Source organism: Chionomys nivalis, chromosome 11 (genome assembly GCF_950005125.1).
Source record: "Chionomys nivalis chromosome 11, mChiNiv1.1, whole genome shotgun sequence".
Lineage (NCBI taxonomy): Eukaryota > Metazoa > Chordata > Mammalia > Rodentia > Cricetidae > Chionomys > Chionomys nivalis.
The window spans coordinates 34,612,931-34,630,209 of record NC_080096.1 but is presented as its reverse complement, the minus strand read 5'-3'; the positions used below and the strand labels follow the sequence as shown (position 1 = coordinate 34,630,209).

The 17,279-nt window shown below is 46.6% G+C and overlaps 1 protein-coding gene across 7 annotated transcripts in view; it reads left to right on the top strand.

The window, feature by feature from the left end:
• The first annotated feature begins 1,665 nt into the window (after window positions 1-1,665).
• Mknk1 (MAPK interacting serine/threonine kinase 1) overlaps window positions 1,666-17,279 on the top strand; it is a 40,985-nt gene continuing 25,371 nt past the window's right edge. For 2 of the 7 annotated variants that reach the window (XM_057784338.1, XM_057784335.1), the window contains exons 1-2: window positions 9,502-9,674; window positions 9,852-10,009. The gene's annotated coding sequence lies outside the window, so the exon portion shown is untranslated. Of the gene's footprint in view, window positions 1,782-9,498; window positions 9,675-9,851; window positions 10,020-17,279 lie in introns of those variants that run through there. The other 5 variants (XM_057784336.1, XM_057784341.1, XM_057784337.1 and 2 more) reach the window with 5 other exon arrangements.

Genomic DNA, 17,279 nt, shown 5'->3' with positions numbered 1-17,279 from the left:
TTGATTTGAGAGAGTGAGAGGGATGGTTAGTAGAGAAAGAGAGGAAGAGCTTTGACCTCTTTAACAACAGAAAAGAGCCTCTCTCACCCAAGCAGGCAGAACCTAGCAGAAGCAGCTTACCTAGGAGACCAGGTTGGGCTTCGTTGTCCATTGCTCAGAATCTACATCAACCTTTGTGGCAGGGAGCAGGGAAGAACATCCCCCACTGAGTAAACACTACTGCATAACCTGGGCTTTCATGAGCACTGCAGCCCCTTCTGTGTTCCCTGCTGCCCCTGTGGAGCTGTGGAATGGAGTAGCATGGGCCCAAAGAAGGTCTGGGCTCTGCATTGTCTGCCCTCCTTCCGGGCAGCCCCTCAGAGCTTTTATCCATGGTTGTCATTTATGTGGGAGAGTAGTGACTTTGAGAATCTAGATCACAATCTGTGCCTGAGCAACTCAGGACTAGTTGGCTATTGAGAATTGGGGAATAGGCTAGAAAGGCCTGTGAAAACATGAAGCTTGGCGGGCCTGGAAGGTTGGAAGAGGTTGGGATATACAGCCTTTGGGTAGGACTCAAATTCTGGGAGGGACAAAATACAAAAGCTTGGGGGAAAGACTCTCCTTTCCAGTCTTCATCTAGATTGGAAATCTAGCAAAATCTTGAAAACTCCCACTTCCTTCCATCAGAGTGGAACACAGAAGGGAGCCCATGTTTTCAAGGTGACTGATGGGAAAGCCGAGAAGCTCTTTAAGCGCCTTGCTCACCAGACGCTCACAACAATACTGAATGGGACAGGGATGTTTACTTCCGCCACACAAAGAAAGACTGCTTTAGAACCTGAACTGAAGCCAAACAGCGCTCTTCCCCTCTCAGGCACCTGCAGCCTGTGGAACTGAGACAGGGAGGCTGGCTGAGGGATTAATCTAGTGTACACACACACACACACACACGCATGCACACGCACACACACACGCATGCACACGCACACACCCGCACACCTGGTTGAGGTGTTAATCTAATTACCGTATACACACAGCTGGTTGAGGTATTAATCTAATTAGTGTATGCACACACACAGCTGGTCGAGGTAGTCATCTAATTTTAGCACATACACAGTAAAATAAGAGTTCGTTGTAGCTGGCGTAGTTGTGCATGCCTTCAATCTCAACACTCCGAGAGGCAGAGGCAGAGGCAAGTGGATGTCTGAGTTCGAGGCCAGCGAGGTCCAGGACAGCCAGGGATACATAGTGAGACCGTCTCGAAAACAAACGTTTTTAATTATTGGAAGTAATGCTTTGGCCATACTCTCATGAAATTCTGTATACACAGACCTTTACAGAAACTTTATAGTCGTGCCTGGTGGTGTGCGAGTCTGTAATCACACAACCCTGGAGACTGAGTCAAGAGAAAAAAACGAGTTTGAAGCCAGCCTGGGGTATACAGCCTTAGCTTTGTCTCAAAATTAAACTTTAAAACGAAGAAATTTTAACAGAGCTGCCCTCAGGTTAAGAAACGCTTTCGTCCTGGCTCGCAGAAATAACTATTTGCACCTGCGGGATCCTCTCTCCGCTTGAAAAAGAGTAACGCAAGTCAACAAGCCGCCACCGCTCGGATTCGCCGCGCCTGCGCGATGTAATCGACTCGCCTCTTTGACCACTGTGACCCTCAGGGCGCATGCGTGACTCCGCCCCTTTCTGCCCGGGCCCTCCCTCCCGAGTCTAGCTCCGCCTCTTCCTCGTTCCCGGCAGAGACCTGCAGGAGGGGGTGCGCGCGGCCGCTCCCGTGGTGGTCAGCTAAGGTAAAAGCGAGACAGCCAAGAGTCCCTCCGTGCGGGTCGGGGCCGGGGTCTGGAGTGCGGCGGTGCGCCCGGGAGCGGCAGTCAGGGCCTTCTGAGCAGTTCGAGGTCACGACCCGATTCCTCTGCGGAGGGACAGCCGAAGGGGACACCCTTTTAGGACTGTCCTCTGAGCTGCTTCCCTGCCGAGACTGCAGTGTGTAAAATCCCGCTGGCCCTCAGCCTGTGCCTGGGGTTGGGCTGGATTGTGACAGGTTCAGGACCCGGTTGGGTACCCACGGTCGGAGCTCAGCCTGTATTGGGTTTGAACCTCAGACCAAAGATCTGCTCAAGACTGTGGAAGGGCTGGCATGAGTACGTTATAAAATGTGTGTACTTCGTTGTGGTAAATTAACTATTTCCAGTTATTTTCGCAATACAGTGTTTAAAGGCTCCTGCCACATTTGTCCAGCATAGAGATGTAGGACCGTGGGTAGGATGCAGGCTCTCTTCTGTAGCTGTAGTACTGTGGAATGAGCGTGGGAGTGCGTGACTTTGGGGTCAGGCGTGCTTTCCCATCTCCTAGCTGCATATCCTAGGACGACTCGTTTTATCTCTCAGAACCTTTATATCTATTAAAGTGGATATAATAATGTCATGCGAGGGTTACGTATGATTATATGCAAATTGCCTACATAACTGTTGTGATTTCTAGGAAAGAATATTTTGGTCTGGCATATTCCAGGGAGGCCCTGGGGGAAAAGCTGATGTAATCTGAGCCTTGGAGCCTCTGTGGGATTTACACACCGGAATTGACCTTGCAGTGTGAGGAGGGAGCTAAAACTTGTTGACCACAGACAGGCCTTGTGCCAAGCACCAGCTGAGTAGTTGACATACAGTGTCTCCCTGGATCCCCAGCCATCAAACCAAAGAGTTTCAGCCCACTGTCCTTAGCTTCAAGCCTTCTAAAGGGCCGGGGCTTGGAGTGATATGAAAAGACACAGGGTCTGGATTCTGGATCGATGCAAGCTAGTTGGGACCTTTGGAGCCCCTTCCCCAATCTGCTCCCACCTCAGAGTGTCTTTTTATCATTGATGACGGTTAGTAGCTGGGCTTTGGCTTGTGTAGGAATGTCGTTGCTCTCCTGCTTCAGCAGATTTGGCAGTCAGAGGGCCTGGCCATAGCCAACCAAACCATGGGAGAGAAGTTCTGAAAACAAGCTGGCAAATTGCGCACCTGCCTAGCCAGGAAGAGCAGGGTCTCCTATTATGTGACCTATAGTAATTCAGTAATATGGCGACTTTTGTAGCTTCTCATGGTTGCTCACACCACATCTTATGACATCCTCGGTGAAGCTTCTCATCCCCCTGTTGGAGTAGACACTCCCATTCCAGTCTCCTGTAGCAGAGACTGAACCTTCCAATCAAATTCTCAGCAAAGAACTCTTGGGATACATTACTCGTATGTGCCCTGACTACAGTTGGTGGCAAGGAGCCATGACTGTGATATACCTCCTCTTCATGGCACGGGACTGGCACATAGTAGGTCTCTGTAGTGCTTGTGGTTAAATGAGTCAGTGACTTTTTAAAAATTTACTTGCTTTGGTCCTTGTTTTACAAGCTGTCAGGTTTAGAAGGAGACCTTGTGTTTTCCTTAATGGCTAAGGAGGGCCCTGGTTTAGATGGATGATGCCCTACTTACAGGCATCAGCGGCACAAAGGGGCAGGAATTCTTCATGAGCCAAGATTCTTCATCGCTGTTATTGATTTCAGGCCCTGGTCTTGCTGTTGTTGAGTTTAGTTACGAAAGAAGTTGTGCTGTGTCCAGGGACCTGTATAGTCAGTGATATAGTTCATGTAGGGAAAGCTCACAGGTGGCGGAGTAATCAATTGTTCTGCCCTTGGCCTTGGTAAACAGTAGTCCCTTCCGTGTGGGACCAGCAGCTACAAATTCACATTTTTCCTTGCCAACAGCCCCAGCATATGGAACCGAAAGTTCTTAGTTGCTCGTGTGTGTGTGTTCTTGAAGGCAGAAGGAACATAGCAATGAACCATCCGACTCTACTACCTTCATCTTATGGATTAGGAAAAGCTGGATCAAGATTACACTAGGATTCAGTCAAGGATAGAGGGTACTGGAAGTGAAATGTCCAGACACTTGTTTGTTTGTTTTTTTTCAATTCTACTCTAGTAGATTAATTAATTAATTCAGGACAGCATCTCACCATGTATCTCTAACTGGCCTGGAACTCAGTATGTACACAAGCTGGCATGACACTCAGAGAGATCCACCTACCTCTGCCTCCCACATGCTGAAATTAAAACCACTCTCACCACCTCTGACCTTATTTGTATTTTTTAATTATGTACATCTGCACATGAGTGCAGGTGCCCAGGAAGACCGGAAGAGAGTGTTGGATTCCCAGCTGACATTACCGATCATTTTGAGTCACTCAGTGTGAATGCTGGGAACTGAGCTCAGGTCCCTTTGCAAGAGCAGCACTTGCCCTTAGCTATTGAGCCATCTTTCTGGTGCTCTAAGAAATAAAAGAAAAAAAAACTTAATTCTTTGAGATGGACTCTGTGATGCCTAGGCTGGCCTCTGATTACTAAGCTCAAGTGATTACCCTGCCTATGAGACCTCCCAAGTAGCTCTCCATAGTTGATAAAGCTAACACTTATCACATACTTACTATGGACTGGACTATAGTTTTTAGGGTCTTAAACTATTTTATAGACTCAGAAACCAAGGCAGATAGGAATCATTCCCACTGTTTTCTAGCCCTACATGGTTCTGAGGGCTCAGTGTGGTTGTGGTGGCAGTCACCCACCCAGTGGATGAGCAGTTCTCTGGAGATCTTGCTCCTGGAGCCCCCTCACTCTGGGAGTGAGCGCCACCCTCCCAGCAGTGCCCCCTGAACACTGAAGAGATGTCCCAAGAGGAATCCATGATGTGCCAGAAGGATGGACAAAGGAATGAAGCAAGTCCACATGAGTATTAGCGGATCTTACTTTGAGAATATGAATTACTTAAAAAATTGCCTGTCGGACTGATACTGTATCTCAATGATAGATCCATGGCCTAGCGTTCACCAGGCTCCAACTTTGATCCCCAAACAAAAATTGTCTGTTTATTGCCAGACAGTAAAATGCATTAGTTTTAGGGAAAATTCAGTCCTGGATCTTTCAATAAGATTCCCAATGTAACACGGAAAGATTCGATTCAGCGGCACATACAAGCTGTTGCTGTGAGTGCGCCTCTAGTGTTGAGGAATGCATGCCCAAGGATAACAACATTTTTTTTGCTCTATAAGTGATTGTCTCCTCGAAGCCTTCTCCCTTGTGCACAGTTAGGAAAATGGATCAGTACATAAATAACTGAAATCAGACTGACTTGGGTAAATGAAGTCAGGGATGTAAACCAAGAGGGAGCTCGGGAGGAGGAGAAATCGATCCCTGCATGACCAGATTCCTGATGGCGAGAAGTTAAGCTGGAACACGGAGGAAGTTCACTCCAGGAGAAAGGGCAGCTGGAGTTGTGTCTGGAGGCAGAAATGTGTGGAAGGGCACACACACATGAGGCACAGGCACACTGAGGAAGAGAAGGGGTTCTGCTGATCTGGGGGGAGAAGAAGCTAACGTTCATCCAGTACTAGCCTGCTTGTGGCCTGCAATGAGCCACATAGCCACTCTGTAATTTGCTTAACCCCCACAACCTCTGTAATAGAGGGACACTTATCCCCACCGTAAAGACGAGGAAAGCAGACCTCAGAAAGATTAAAGTAGCTTCGCTAAGGGTAGAAAAGCCAGTAACTGGCTGCATGGTTCAGACGACCTAGGAGGGTTGGGTTCAAAGGCTCCTGTTCATTCCATTATGCTGTAGGAATCTGGATGCCATGATGAGGCCTCTGTTGAGTGTGGCTGTGGGACAGAGGCTAACTGGAACAAAGAAACTTCCAGAACAGGGACATGAATGAGGAGGCTTCAGCTGTAAAATACCTGAGAAGCCTGGTCTAAGTCTGCTTGTGCCGGCTATGCGAACCTATGGCTGCTCTCACAATGCTCTCAGTCAGTCAGTGCATCTCTGCCCTGGGTCCTATGATCTTAGAATGAGTTTACAGAGGCTGTGACGCCCTTGGATTTCAGGTGCAAATCCTGAGGTAAAACTGACATTATCATAATGCTTCATTTTCTCACCTGTTGTGAAATTCAACAGGAATCTGTAATGGAAAGAGCTGGAGCCAGGAGTCTGGCCTTTGGTCCAGGTAGTACTCATCCCTCATTGTGTTTCTCAGCCTCCGTCCCCAGGATAAAGGGTCTGGGTTTTTGACAGGTCTCTCCTGCTGATGTCGTGTGTTGCTTTGCTCTCCCTGAGACTGTCTAAAAGATAAAGCAGAGGGGATGAGCCTGGACTCAGAAAGAAGGGTTTAAACTCCAGCCTCTCCTCTCTGTGGGGAAGCAATAGGTCGGGTACAGGCTTTAAATCGGACTGCCTGGGTTTGAGTCCTACCTCTGTCACTGGATAGCTATATGACTTGGACAAGTTATTTAACTCTGCCTAGTTTTAGATTTCTTCTTCTGGAAAATGGGGTACAGATATTCCCAACCTCATGGGACTGCTTTAAGAACTAAAATGACACTAAGCAGCTCAGTGACCATCAGGTAGTAGTATCAGTAACTAATATTAATAATAGTAGTAATTAATAGTTAATAATATTAATAATAGTAGTTTTAGTAATTATATTAGTAATTGCCGTAATACCCAGTTTTGTATTAATTTCATAGGAAGTGTGTTTATTAGGGCCATTCTCCCCACTATCTTACTCTGACATTGCTGTTTTCTCTTTTCATTGCCCCATCAAGAAACTTAGAAAGGCAGGTGATTTTATCTCAGGGTTCCAAAGCATGACATCACTTAAAGTGCTTGATGGGAAACTGTCAGTTAAAAAGCCAGTGACTCGATAGACTATCTCACCTGACTCATGTTTTCCACACCTCTCTCCATAGTAAACAGGACCAGAGCAGGTGTTCATTTCCTTTTGCATAGCCTTCAGCAAAGCACCAAGCAAGGCCCCTTCACTTCACTTGTCAAAAAGAACAGCAGTATGGCGTCTCTGGATAGTGGTGTCTAACTTAGCTCCTCCCAGCTGAAACCCCTCGAGCCTTAGCTTAAGTGAGTTCTTATTGTTCTGTTTTCCATGAATATGGAAAAGTTCCTTCTGATTATAAAGGGGGGGGGGGATGAGATCAAGATTTTCTCATGAGAACCTTTCTATACTTAAAGCCAGAATCCAGTTAGGCCTCATCTTCGCTTCGCCGGGCTACACCGCCTGGCTGCTTTCACCTCATCCGCAAAACCTATTTTCCATCGCTTGGATCACATTGGTTATGCTTCTTTTCTTTCTCTGAGGTTTTTCCTCTTCCTGGTGGTGATCCAAACTGTGCTCAGTCTGCTAATAAGTCCAACTAGAACAGTTTGAGGGGTGAATGCTGCAGAAGTCAGCCACAGCCTTGTGCCAGGTAGAAGGACCCAGAGCTGACCCAGGTTAGTCCACTCTCTCCCTGGCTCAGCCTGCGGGGAGACTGTGATACGATGTACACTCATGGGAAGTTGGCAGTGACTTGGCCCTGTGGCTGGACTGCAGGTAAAGACTTCTAGAAAAGAGCGGAAGCATAGTTTAGGAAACTGATCTGGGCAGTGCCAGGGAGGCCGAGTCACCCCAGCAGAGGCCGTGGCACCTATCAGACATCCAGCAAAGACATGGCAAGCTCAGGTCTGGCTTTGGGGAGTAAGAATGTAAATGCCACAAACCTTAGCCTTTTCTGTATCCTCCAGATGCTTAGTCTTGAAAGTCAAGTAATGGATCCCTTGCTGAAGAAGGAACGTGGCCCAAAGGAATAAGAGGGGTGACTGAACAACCAGGCTCCCTGGGCCCTTAGATCCCCTGTGTGTATCTAAAAGTTCCTCTCTGCTTTTGGCCTTTGCTGACACCATCTTCTCTCTTGCTGTCCAGATGTTGCTTCCAGAGCTATGATTGACATAGGGAGGCTGTCTCACAAGATGTAATCGTGGAAGTTATGGAATGCCTCGTAAATGCCACAAGTTTGATCTATACACTCTGCTTAATTCTCACAGTGTATGTTATTGCCCCTGTTTTGTAGCTGATGGCAGTGAAGAAGGGTTAAGGAGTATGTCCAATGCTGCCTTGCTAGTAGATGTCAGGACCAGAAGCTGAATCTAGAATCTAATGTTTGAAAGCCCATATGCTTTCTACTTCCTCAGCCCTAGAGTGACTCCTAATGGCTGGGTAAGACAAAGTCTGTAACAGAATTCTGGATCTTGTTTTTTGTTTCTTTGTGTTTTTTGATGGTTTATTTTTGTTTTTGTTTTTTGTGGGTTTTTTTTTTTTCACAATAGACTAGTTGTTGGCAAACCTGGTGCACCACCTGTTTTTGTAAAGACTGCAAGCTAAGATGCTTTCTTGCAGTTTTAAGTGTTTGGAGATGGAGAATCAAGAGGGGGATTTGTGAGACATGAAATGTATGTGAAATTCAAACTGTGGTTTCCATAATTAAAGTTTTGTTGATATATGTCGTAATCATTCATTTACGTACAATCTGTGGCTGCACTCTTCTTTACAAAGGCTGAACTGAACAGCTGAAGCAACAACCGTGTGGCTCACAAAGTGTGAACTATTTACTATCTGACCCCTTACAGAAAAATACTTGCGAGCGGCAAGTTAAAGCTCACAGATATTCAAGGCTGACCCTGGAAGGACAGTGGTGGGAACAGGAAAGCATATCAGCCAAGCTTCCTTGGGTTCTAGAAATAGTTTCATTGAGCCTCGGGAGATCCCTTTGGGAACAAAAGCACAATAGATAGGACTGTCCAATGTGCTGAAGTCTCTAATAAGCAATGAACAGGATACTTTGTGGATGAAGTGGTTCATTCAGATTCACTGGAGCCCTTTTGTGCCAGATGCTGTATTAAATGCTAGAAATATATAACTGGAAATATCTACATCTTGCCTTTGAGGCGCTTGTAGCTTGGTGGGAGAGTCGTGGTTCGTATTTTGTGTTGTAATGGAATGCTGTGAGCTAGATGAGATGCTGGAGAGAATAGAAAAGGAAGTCCAGACTGCTTTTAAAGTTGATAGGATCCTCTCGGTAATTTGCTATGAGCTTTGAAAGATAATTGGGAACTCCTTTGCAAAGAGCTATAGACAAGGCTGAAGAGAAGACCTGGACCATGAGCCTGTGGAACTTAGATAGGTGGGGCAGAGTGAGTTAGTGGTTCTGTGACTGGATGACTGGCAGGATGATGTAATCGGATAGAGCAGAAGAGAAATCAGAAGGAAGGAAGCCATGGGAGGGGCTCAGGCACGTCCAACTTGGAAAATGTGATTTGAGGCAACGTTGAAATGCATCCAGTTTCCAGTTAGAAACCTTAGAAATTTTGGCACGGAAGCCCAGAATTGAGACTTAAGCACATTTTCAGTGCTTTTCCCCAGGGAAAAGGGGAAGTGCACGCGTGTTTCACTGAGAAAAAGTTGAGCAACTTTGACACATGATAACTGAAGCCAGGGGGTTAAAAATAGCACTGGGCCTACAGAAAATGCAGTCATCACATGGGGAATCAACAGTGATTGTTCTCGCCACCTACTGCTCTCAGGGTCTGCTTTATCTGGCACTGTTAGAGACTTGGGCCTGACTATTAGGAGGCAGAGCGAACGCGTGAGCCTCTCATAGCAAACAACTGTGAAGTGCCAACTCGAACCCTCTGTGTGAGAGTAGGAGCCAAGAAAGGGGTCCAGCTCTGTCACCCTGGAGGGTTATGGCTTTTAGTGCCTGGAATCCACACGAGAGCAAATCTGGAATTTCTTTATTCAGACTCCCGACAAACCTTCTAGTGCTTAGCGTAAGTATTTTCAGTTAGCCATGGGTTTTAAAGCCCGGGGACATCTGTGACTCCTGTGTACACGTCCGCTTCCTAGTGGAGCTCACAGAGCAGGAACACTTGGGTTGATCAGTGTCTCCTGTGGTCCTCTTGACGAAGCCATCAGTCTCACACCCTCTCTCCTTTTGCTCCTTGAAGATTTCCATGCTGGATGCGATGAAGCAGAGGCAGGTGGCAAACTGAAGGACATTGACTGGGCAGAGGCCCCTAGATAGCTCCCTGTGTCTGGAAGACAGCCACCTTGGGATTCCTCCAGGATTTCACGAGCCTCACTGCTGAGTCGAAGAACTTTGTGGGTAAGATTGGGTGAGCTTCCTCCCTTTTTCCTAAAGCCACATCTTTAATTGTTTATTTTGTGTTCGTTGGGATGGGCCATGCTGTTGTGTGCGGGGTCACAGGACAGCTTTCACGTGTCAGTTCTTTTCTGCCGTGTGAGTCCTCAGGCGTGGAGACGGGTCCCTTTGTTCACTGAGCCATCCTGCCAGCCCCCACTTCCCCTTTCACATTACTTTGAATTGAGCTTCTCGTCTCTGTCCAGAGAAAAGAGTGAATTCTAGATCATCGAAGCAGTTGATGGTTTTCTTTTTTTTTTTTTTTTTGGTTTTTTTTTTTTTTTTTGTTGTTGTTGTTTGTTTTGTTTTGTTTTTCGAGACAGGGTTTCTCTGTGGTTTTGGAGCCTGTCCTGGAACTAGCTCTTGTAGACCAGGCTGGTCTCGAACTCACAGAGATCCTCCTGCCTCTGCCTCCCAAGTGCTGGGATTAAAGGTGAGTGCCACCACCGCCCGGCCAGTTGATGGTTTTCAATATTTGCTTGGGCAACTTGGCTTAGCTGTCTCAGGTCCCAGTAACTTCCTGTGACAGTTACCTAGTAAACAGGATCACATTTCTTCTGGAGCAAAATGGCAGAGGGACAGAGGAAAATAGAACAGTAAATAAAACATATTTATTTCCTTTTAGCTATAAAAGTAAATCTACTGCATCGTAACAAGATGAACCAAGTACAGCAGACATATAAAAAGTGAAATTCTTTTGCCCATGGAGTCTTGTTCTTCCTGAGGAACTGTTGAAAATTCTGTTTGTTTTATATCTCACACATGGCACAGATGCCGAGGCTGTGACATGTTCCGTGTTTGCTCAAGTCGGAGGCCTCATCATGCGTGGCAGGTTATCAGTCAAACCTCAGTGACTGATTTGGGGCACATGAGGGTTGAGGAGATTGTTTTAGCCTGGCCTGTGTTTTTTCATAGTACTCAAGTGCTGTGTGTCACCTGTCTTCAGCTGAAGCTTCCTGGTGGCTCTGCCATCTTACCCTGCTCCCCACTTCCATAATTGCCCCCCAAGTTCTCCGCTTCTCTGATGACATTGTTGTTCTTATGGTTGTTTTCCATTGAAAAACATATTTTCGTACACCTACAGTGAGGCCCCACTCTGTGACTGATTCCAAGCTAAGCCATGGGGTTAGGGAAGAATCAAACATTCCCCTCATTTCAAGGATGGTCATAACTGTTAAGGACAGTGACTCTTGCACTGTCTCCAGTCGTCTGCCTCTGTGGCTGCCTCCCTTGCTCTATATCAAGCTCTCCCTTCCAGCCTGCTGCTCTTGCCCCTAGTGTAGGCTTCCCTGCCTCTGTCTGGCCTGGTGCAGTGTCTGTCTCTCCTGTCTCTAGGCAGCTGCTGGTTAACTGTCTGTCACAGCCAGCTTGAAGGCCACAGTGCTCCTGACTCTCTCTCATTGCCCACAACAGAGGCTCACAAGTGTGCCACACAGAAACCCTTTCAGGGGACCTGCAGGATCAACAGTTTTCAAAGTGGTAGTGACTGGGTATTATGTATTGTTGGACAGCGTCAGTGAGGAAGCCGCTGATGGCCGTAGTAGAAGTCAAGGCGGTGACACGGAACTGTGTTCGTAGCCACGTCGTCCCTCCTGCCATCTACTGATCAGCCGTCTTCACTTGAGAACATCCTTGATGAAGCAGCAGAGAGAGGATGCTAGTTTTACTGAGCCTGACCTGAGGACCACCTGTAATATTCCATATGATGTGTGGAAGATGCACTTACAAAGCACTTCTTTCGTGCAGCAAAGCACAATGATGGCACTCGTGAGCACTGAATTGTAAGCTGAGCAAAAAGCAACTGTCGTCATTTTTCTGTGGAAGAATGGTTGATAGTTACTAAGGGTAGAAAGAAGCCAGGGACCAATGTTAAAGGGCCTTGTGAACTGTGTTAATGAGCTTAGGTGGCTAGCTTAGCTTGCTTTTCTCAGCCTTTGTATTGTGCTTCCTACCCAAGCCCTGCCCTTTGCTCCAGCCTTGTTTCATCTGTAAACACACGCTTCCTGTTTCAGCTTCCACGTCCTTCTGATGTCATTCCTTCCACCAGGAGTTGCAATGTGGCTATGAAAGCTCCCTGTGATCCCAGGATCCCAGCAGAGGGAGAAGATGAGTCTGGGTGTTTGCCTCTGGGCATCTGAGTATCACAATCTGCAGAGTATCTCCCTGCTGCCATTTTCACTGCAACTGTGTTGAACCACATGGCCCGGCCTTTCTACACATGGAGATTGACTTAATTAGGGTTTCTATTGCTGTGAAGAGATACTATGAACATGGAAACTCTTTTTTTTAATGTTTATTTATTTATTACATATGCAGTGTTCTGCCTTCATGCCAGAAGAGTGATGGAGGTGGGTCTTGTATCTGTCTGTTGCTTTCATTGGTTAATTAATAAAGAAACTGCTTGGCCCTTTGATAGGGCAGAAAATTAGGTAGGCAGAGTAGACAGACAGAATGCTGGGAGAAAAAAGCCGAGTCAGTCAGTCGCCATGATTCTCCCACTCCAGACAGATGCAGGTTAAGATCTTTCCTGGTAAGCCAGCTTGTGGTGCTACATAAAATATTAGAAATGGGTTAAATCAATACGTAAGAGCTAGCCAATAAGAGGCTGAAACGAATGGGCCAGGCAGTGTTCAAAAGAATACAGTTTCCGTGTAATTATTCTGGGTAAAGCTAACCGGGTGGCGGGACACAGCCCCGCCACTCCACCAACAGAAGAGGACTCCAGATCTCATTATGGATGGTTGGTTGTGAGCCACCATGTGGTTGCTGGGAATTGAACTCAGGACCTCTGGAAGGGCAGCTAGTGCTCTTAACCTCTGAGCCATCTCTCCAACCCCCAACACTTATAAAGGAAAGCATTTAATTGGGGTAGCTTAGTTTTAGAGGTTCAGTCCATTATCGTCCTGGCAGGACATGGCGGTGTTCAGGCAGACATGGTGCTGGAGGAGGTGAGAGATCTTTCTACATCTTGATCCGAAGGCAGCAGAAGTGAATGCAACACTGGGCCTAGCTTGAGCATAGGAGACCTCAGAGCCCACTCCCACACGTGACACACTTCCTCCTTCAAGCCACCACAGAGGTCCTGAAATAAAAACCCTCCAGTTCTGTGGACTCTCACAGACTGTCCTCTGATGGAGCTACTTCCATACGTGACTCCTGACATTTATTGTCTGTTAAATTTGACCAACTTCTGCTCAAATGTGCCTTTTCCTTTGCCCTTATACCTAGTAATTGTTCAGGTGGAAACTTCACTCCAGCCCCCAAAGAATCTGGAATGTTCGGGTGGAAGCTACACCCCCAGCCCACTTCCCTGGAGTTGCCTCAGTCCAGACTCTGCCCCCGATAAAGCCCCATCAGAGGCTCCACTCCCAGAGGTCATTAAAAGCCCCCACCTCATGGGTTCCAATTGTAGTCTCCTCAACTTCTCCTGGGTCTGCCTTTGCTTTGTTCAGAATAAGCCTGGATTTATTAATTAGATTTGATTGGCTTATTACAGCGGTGGTGGCGGATTCCCAATATCCAGGGATTCATTTTAATAGTGATGTCATCAGAAACCACATCCAACTCCTAAGTCAGACAGGAGAAGATTGCCACCTTGCTTCATTCTGAACTGCCATAAATAAAGTACTTAGACACTGGTTTGTAGCTCATCTTCTGTAAGATGACAAAACACAAATACTAAGATATTCCAGGGCAAGAAGAGACTTCTGGAAGGTTAAAGTTAACTAATACAGTAGTGAGGATGTGAATATTAGGGCTTTGTGCTTAGGTAAGCTGGATGAGAGCTGCCCAACCTTTTTGACATCAGAGCACATGCAAAAAACATGTGTGTAAACAGTGAGCTGAGGGACTGGACAGCTGCTGAGAGGTCAGAGTCTCAGAGCACTTGTCTTAGAGTTTCTGTTGCTGTGATGAAATACCGTGAGCAGAAGCAGTTTGTGGAGCAAAGACTTTATTTCAGCTCACACTTCCAGGTCACAGCCCATCATTGCAGGAAGTCAGGGCAGGAGCTGATGCAGAGGCCATGGAGGGTGCTGCTTACTTTTTTGCTCTCCATGGTTTGCTTAGTCAGCTTTTTTATAGAACCCAGGATCACCAGCCCAGGGGTAGCTCCACCTGCAATGGATTGCACCCTTCCTCCATTAAACACTAATTAAGAAAATGCCCTACAGCCAGACCTTATGGAGGCATTTTCTCAGTTGAGATTGCCTCCTTTCAGATGACTATACTTTGTATCAAGTTGGCATAAAATTAGCCAGCACAGCACATCAGTAAAGAAGCACTTACCAGGATTTATAAACAATAGCATTGGTGCCTGGTTGTCACCAGCTGCCTCCTTTGCCTTCCAGCATCAATGCTTGAGAACAGCATCATCACAGGTTAGAATTCTTGAGCCAGAGTCCAGGCTTAAGTTCTAGCATGGCCACTTACTCATGAGATGATCATGGCATACCACTTTTACCCATCTGTACCAGTTTCTTCATTTGTAAAATGTGGGCAGTAATTATGCTTGCTTCGGAGTTGTGAAGCTTGCATCAGTGGGTCTGTAGAGTATGTAACTATAAAGGGCTTCCGACATTGCCTGGCACGTGAGGACCACATGAGAGTGTACACTGTAAATATTATGGTAGTGTGCACCATAACTTTTGTCTACAGGGACATAACTTTTGTCTACAGGGACACAGATGACCCCAGTCTCCTGTGTTCCCTCTTCCCTGGTCTCACATGGCTTACTCAACCCCTTCCTAAAGTGTGTGTCAAACTTCCTTCAGTTCCTCCATTTCCTTTTTTGTCTATGGTTTTGTTATGGTTGCTAAGGAGGATGGGACCCAGGGTCCTGAGCACGGTAGACAAGCACTCTTACCCAGCTGCTCCCAGCCCCTTGGTTTCCTGCCATTGTCCATGCTCCTCAGCTGACCCTGAGGACACAGCTGGCTTTGCCTCTGATAATGCCCTTCAACCTGCTCTCCACTATTCTTCCTTTCCTAGAAAGCCTTCAAATGAAGGAAATACTCAGGCAGACTGGGATCCTTAAAGAGCTCCAGAGTTGGAGCGGGGAGGGAGTAAGAATTGTTTTCAGAGCCGAGTGAACCAGATGACCCTCTGGTGTTACACATGGATATGACAGCTGGCGATCTATATGTATAGACTCTATCGAAGAATGGAGTGCTGTCTGGTAACCTGAGGGCTGGCTCGTCAGGCTCTATCAAGAAGTGACACTTACTTTGGAAAGTGGACCTTGAGGTTGTCTGCTGGGGAGAACACCGGCCAGTACCTGTTGTTGCTATAGGTTGTGTCCCTGCCCCCAGGACTCCTTAGCCTCTTTCAATTGTTCCGTGAGTAAAGGTGCCAGACTGAGTCTTAGATCTGTATCCTTAAAACCTCTACTGCTATACTTCTAGTGAAATCTATTCATGTGGATGGATGGATGTGTCTAAGTAAGTGCAGATATACATTTGTGCACAGAGGTGTGGAGGCAGGAGGTTGGCACTGAATGTCTTCTTCAGTTACTCTCCACCATTGTGTAGTCAGTGACTCATTGTGCAACCCTGCCTGACTTTTGATTTGCAGACCAGACTGACCTTGAACTCACTGAGATCTGCTTCCTGAGTGCCAGGATTAAAGGCCTTTGCCTCCACACCCAGCTAAACATTGGATTTTAATACAGAGAAATCTAGACACCATTTGAAAAACTGCAATCAGCTTCTAAGTTACAAAGTGTTTTCAATAAAAGGTTTTTTTTTCTTCTTCCCCAGTGTTGAAGATAAAAATTAAGGCCTTGACCATCTAAGTAAAAGCTCTGCTACTGAGTTTCCTTGCAGCCCCAACTCTGAGCTCCGTGTACCACCCTCAGCCCACTTATTTTGTTTGAAGTACAATTTGATTCAGACAATGATGAGATAAAATGATAAATTTCAATCATGTATAGTTTGGAAAATCCTGAAAAGAATGAAGAAGAAAATAAAAACAACCCCATCACATAGAGCATGTCTATAAATTAAAAATGATATGGACATTATTTTAAAAAGCATATAAATGGCGGGCAGTGGTAGCACACGTCCTTAATCACAGCATTTGGGAGGCAGAGGCAGGCAGATCTCTGTGAGTTCGAGGCCAGCCTGGTCTATAAGAGCTAGTTCCAGAACAGGCTCCAAAGCTACAGAGAAACCCTGTTTTTTTGGGGGGAGAGGGGGAGGCATATAAACTATTCAGCATGACTGGACAGTTTCACACTTTAAATTGTCATATTAACAGATTCCTGCATTTTTCCCTAGACTTCGCATTCTGTCTGTGTTCATATGCATGCATGCATAGCTATACACATACAATACATTTTTAAAGCACATTTGTATAAACTGTGTCGTTGAGATCTTATAACAATCTAGCAGGCAGCCGGAAGAGGTGTGTTTTTAGACCTATTCTCAGGATGAAGGAACTAAGGCTTTTAAGAGGCAGAGTTGCTTGACTTGAGGTTCTCTGGTAATACCAGCACCAGAATGTTTCCTTTGTTCTCCTGACCCAGGCCCATTTGCCTTCCCTATCTGCAGTATGCCTCCACTCATTCCACGTGTGCCTCCACAAGAATACACAGATGGGGTCCCCAAGTACTGCTGATGTGAGCATGAGGGCTGGAGACAAAGTGCTGGGAGCCTCTAGACCACTGCAGTCTGTCTGGAAAACTGCTTGCTTACGTCCTCCTCACATTACCTAGTCTGTAGTAGGGAGCTGCGGGCCTCTTCCCACAGCCCGGCTCATGGTTACCTGGCTAGCTTATGCCCCAAAATAAAGACACACAAACTCTATTCTTTTAAACACTGCTTGGCCCATTTCTGTTCATGTATGTAGCACCCCAAGGTGCGCTTACCGGGAAGATTCTAGCCTACGTCCATCCTGGGTCAGAGCTTCATCGTGTTTGCTCTGGAGAAGAGAGCATGGCGTCTGTCTCCCAGAGGAGCTGCCCTGCATCTGAGCTCACTTCCTCTTCCTCCCAGCATTCTATTCTGTCTACTCCACCCACCTAAGGGATAGCCTATCAAATGGGCCAAGGCAGTTTCTTTATTAGCCAATAACCTTCCTCCATCACCTAGTCTAAAAGAGGACCAGGCTTCTAGAACTTTTGTATCTGAGACCTTTTTGGAGAGAGTGTGTGATAGAGTTGATGGGGTTCAGAGCCCAGAGCTCCCTTTCCCTGAATCATCTGCAAGGCACTCGCATACCCACATTTCTTTCAGAG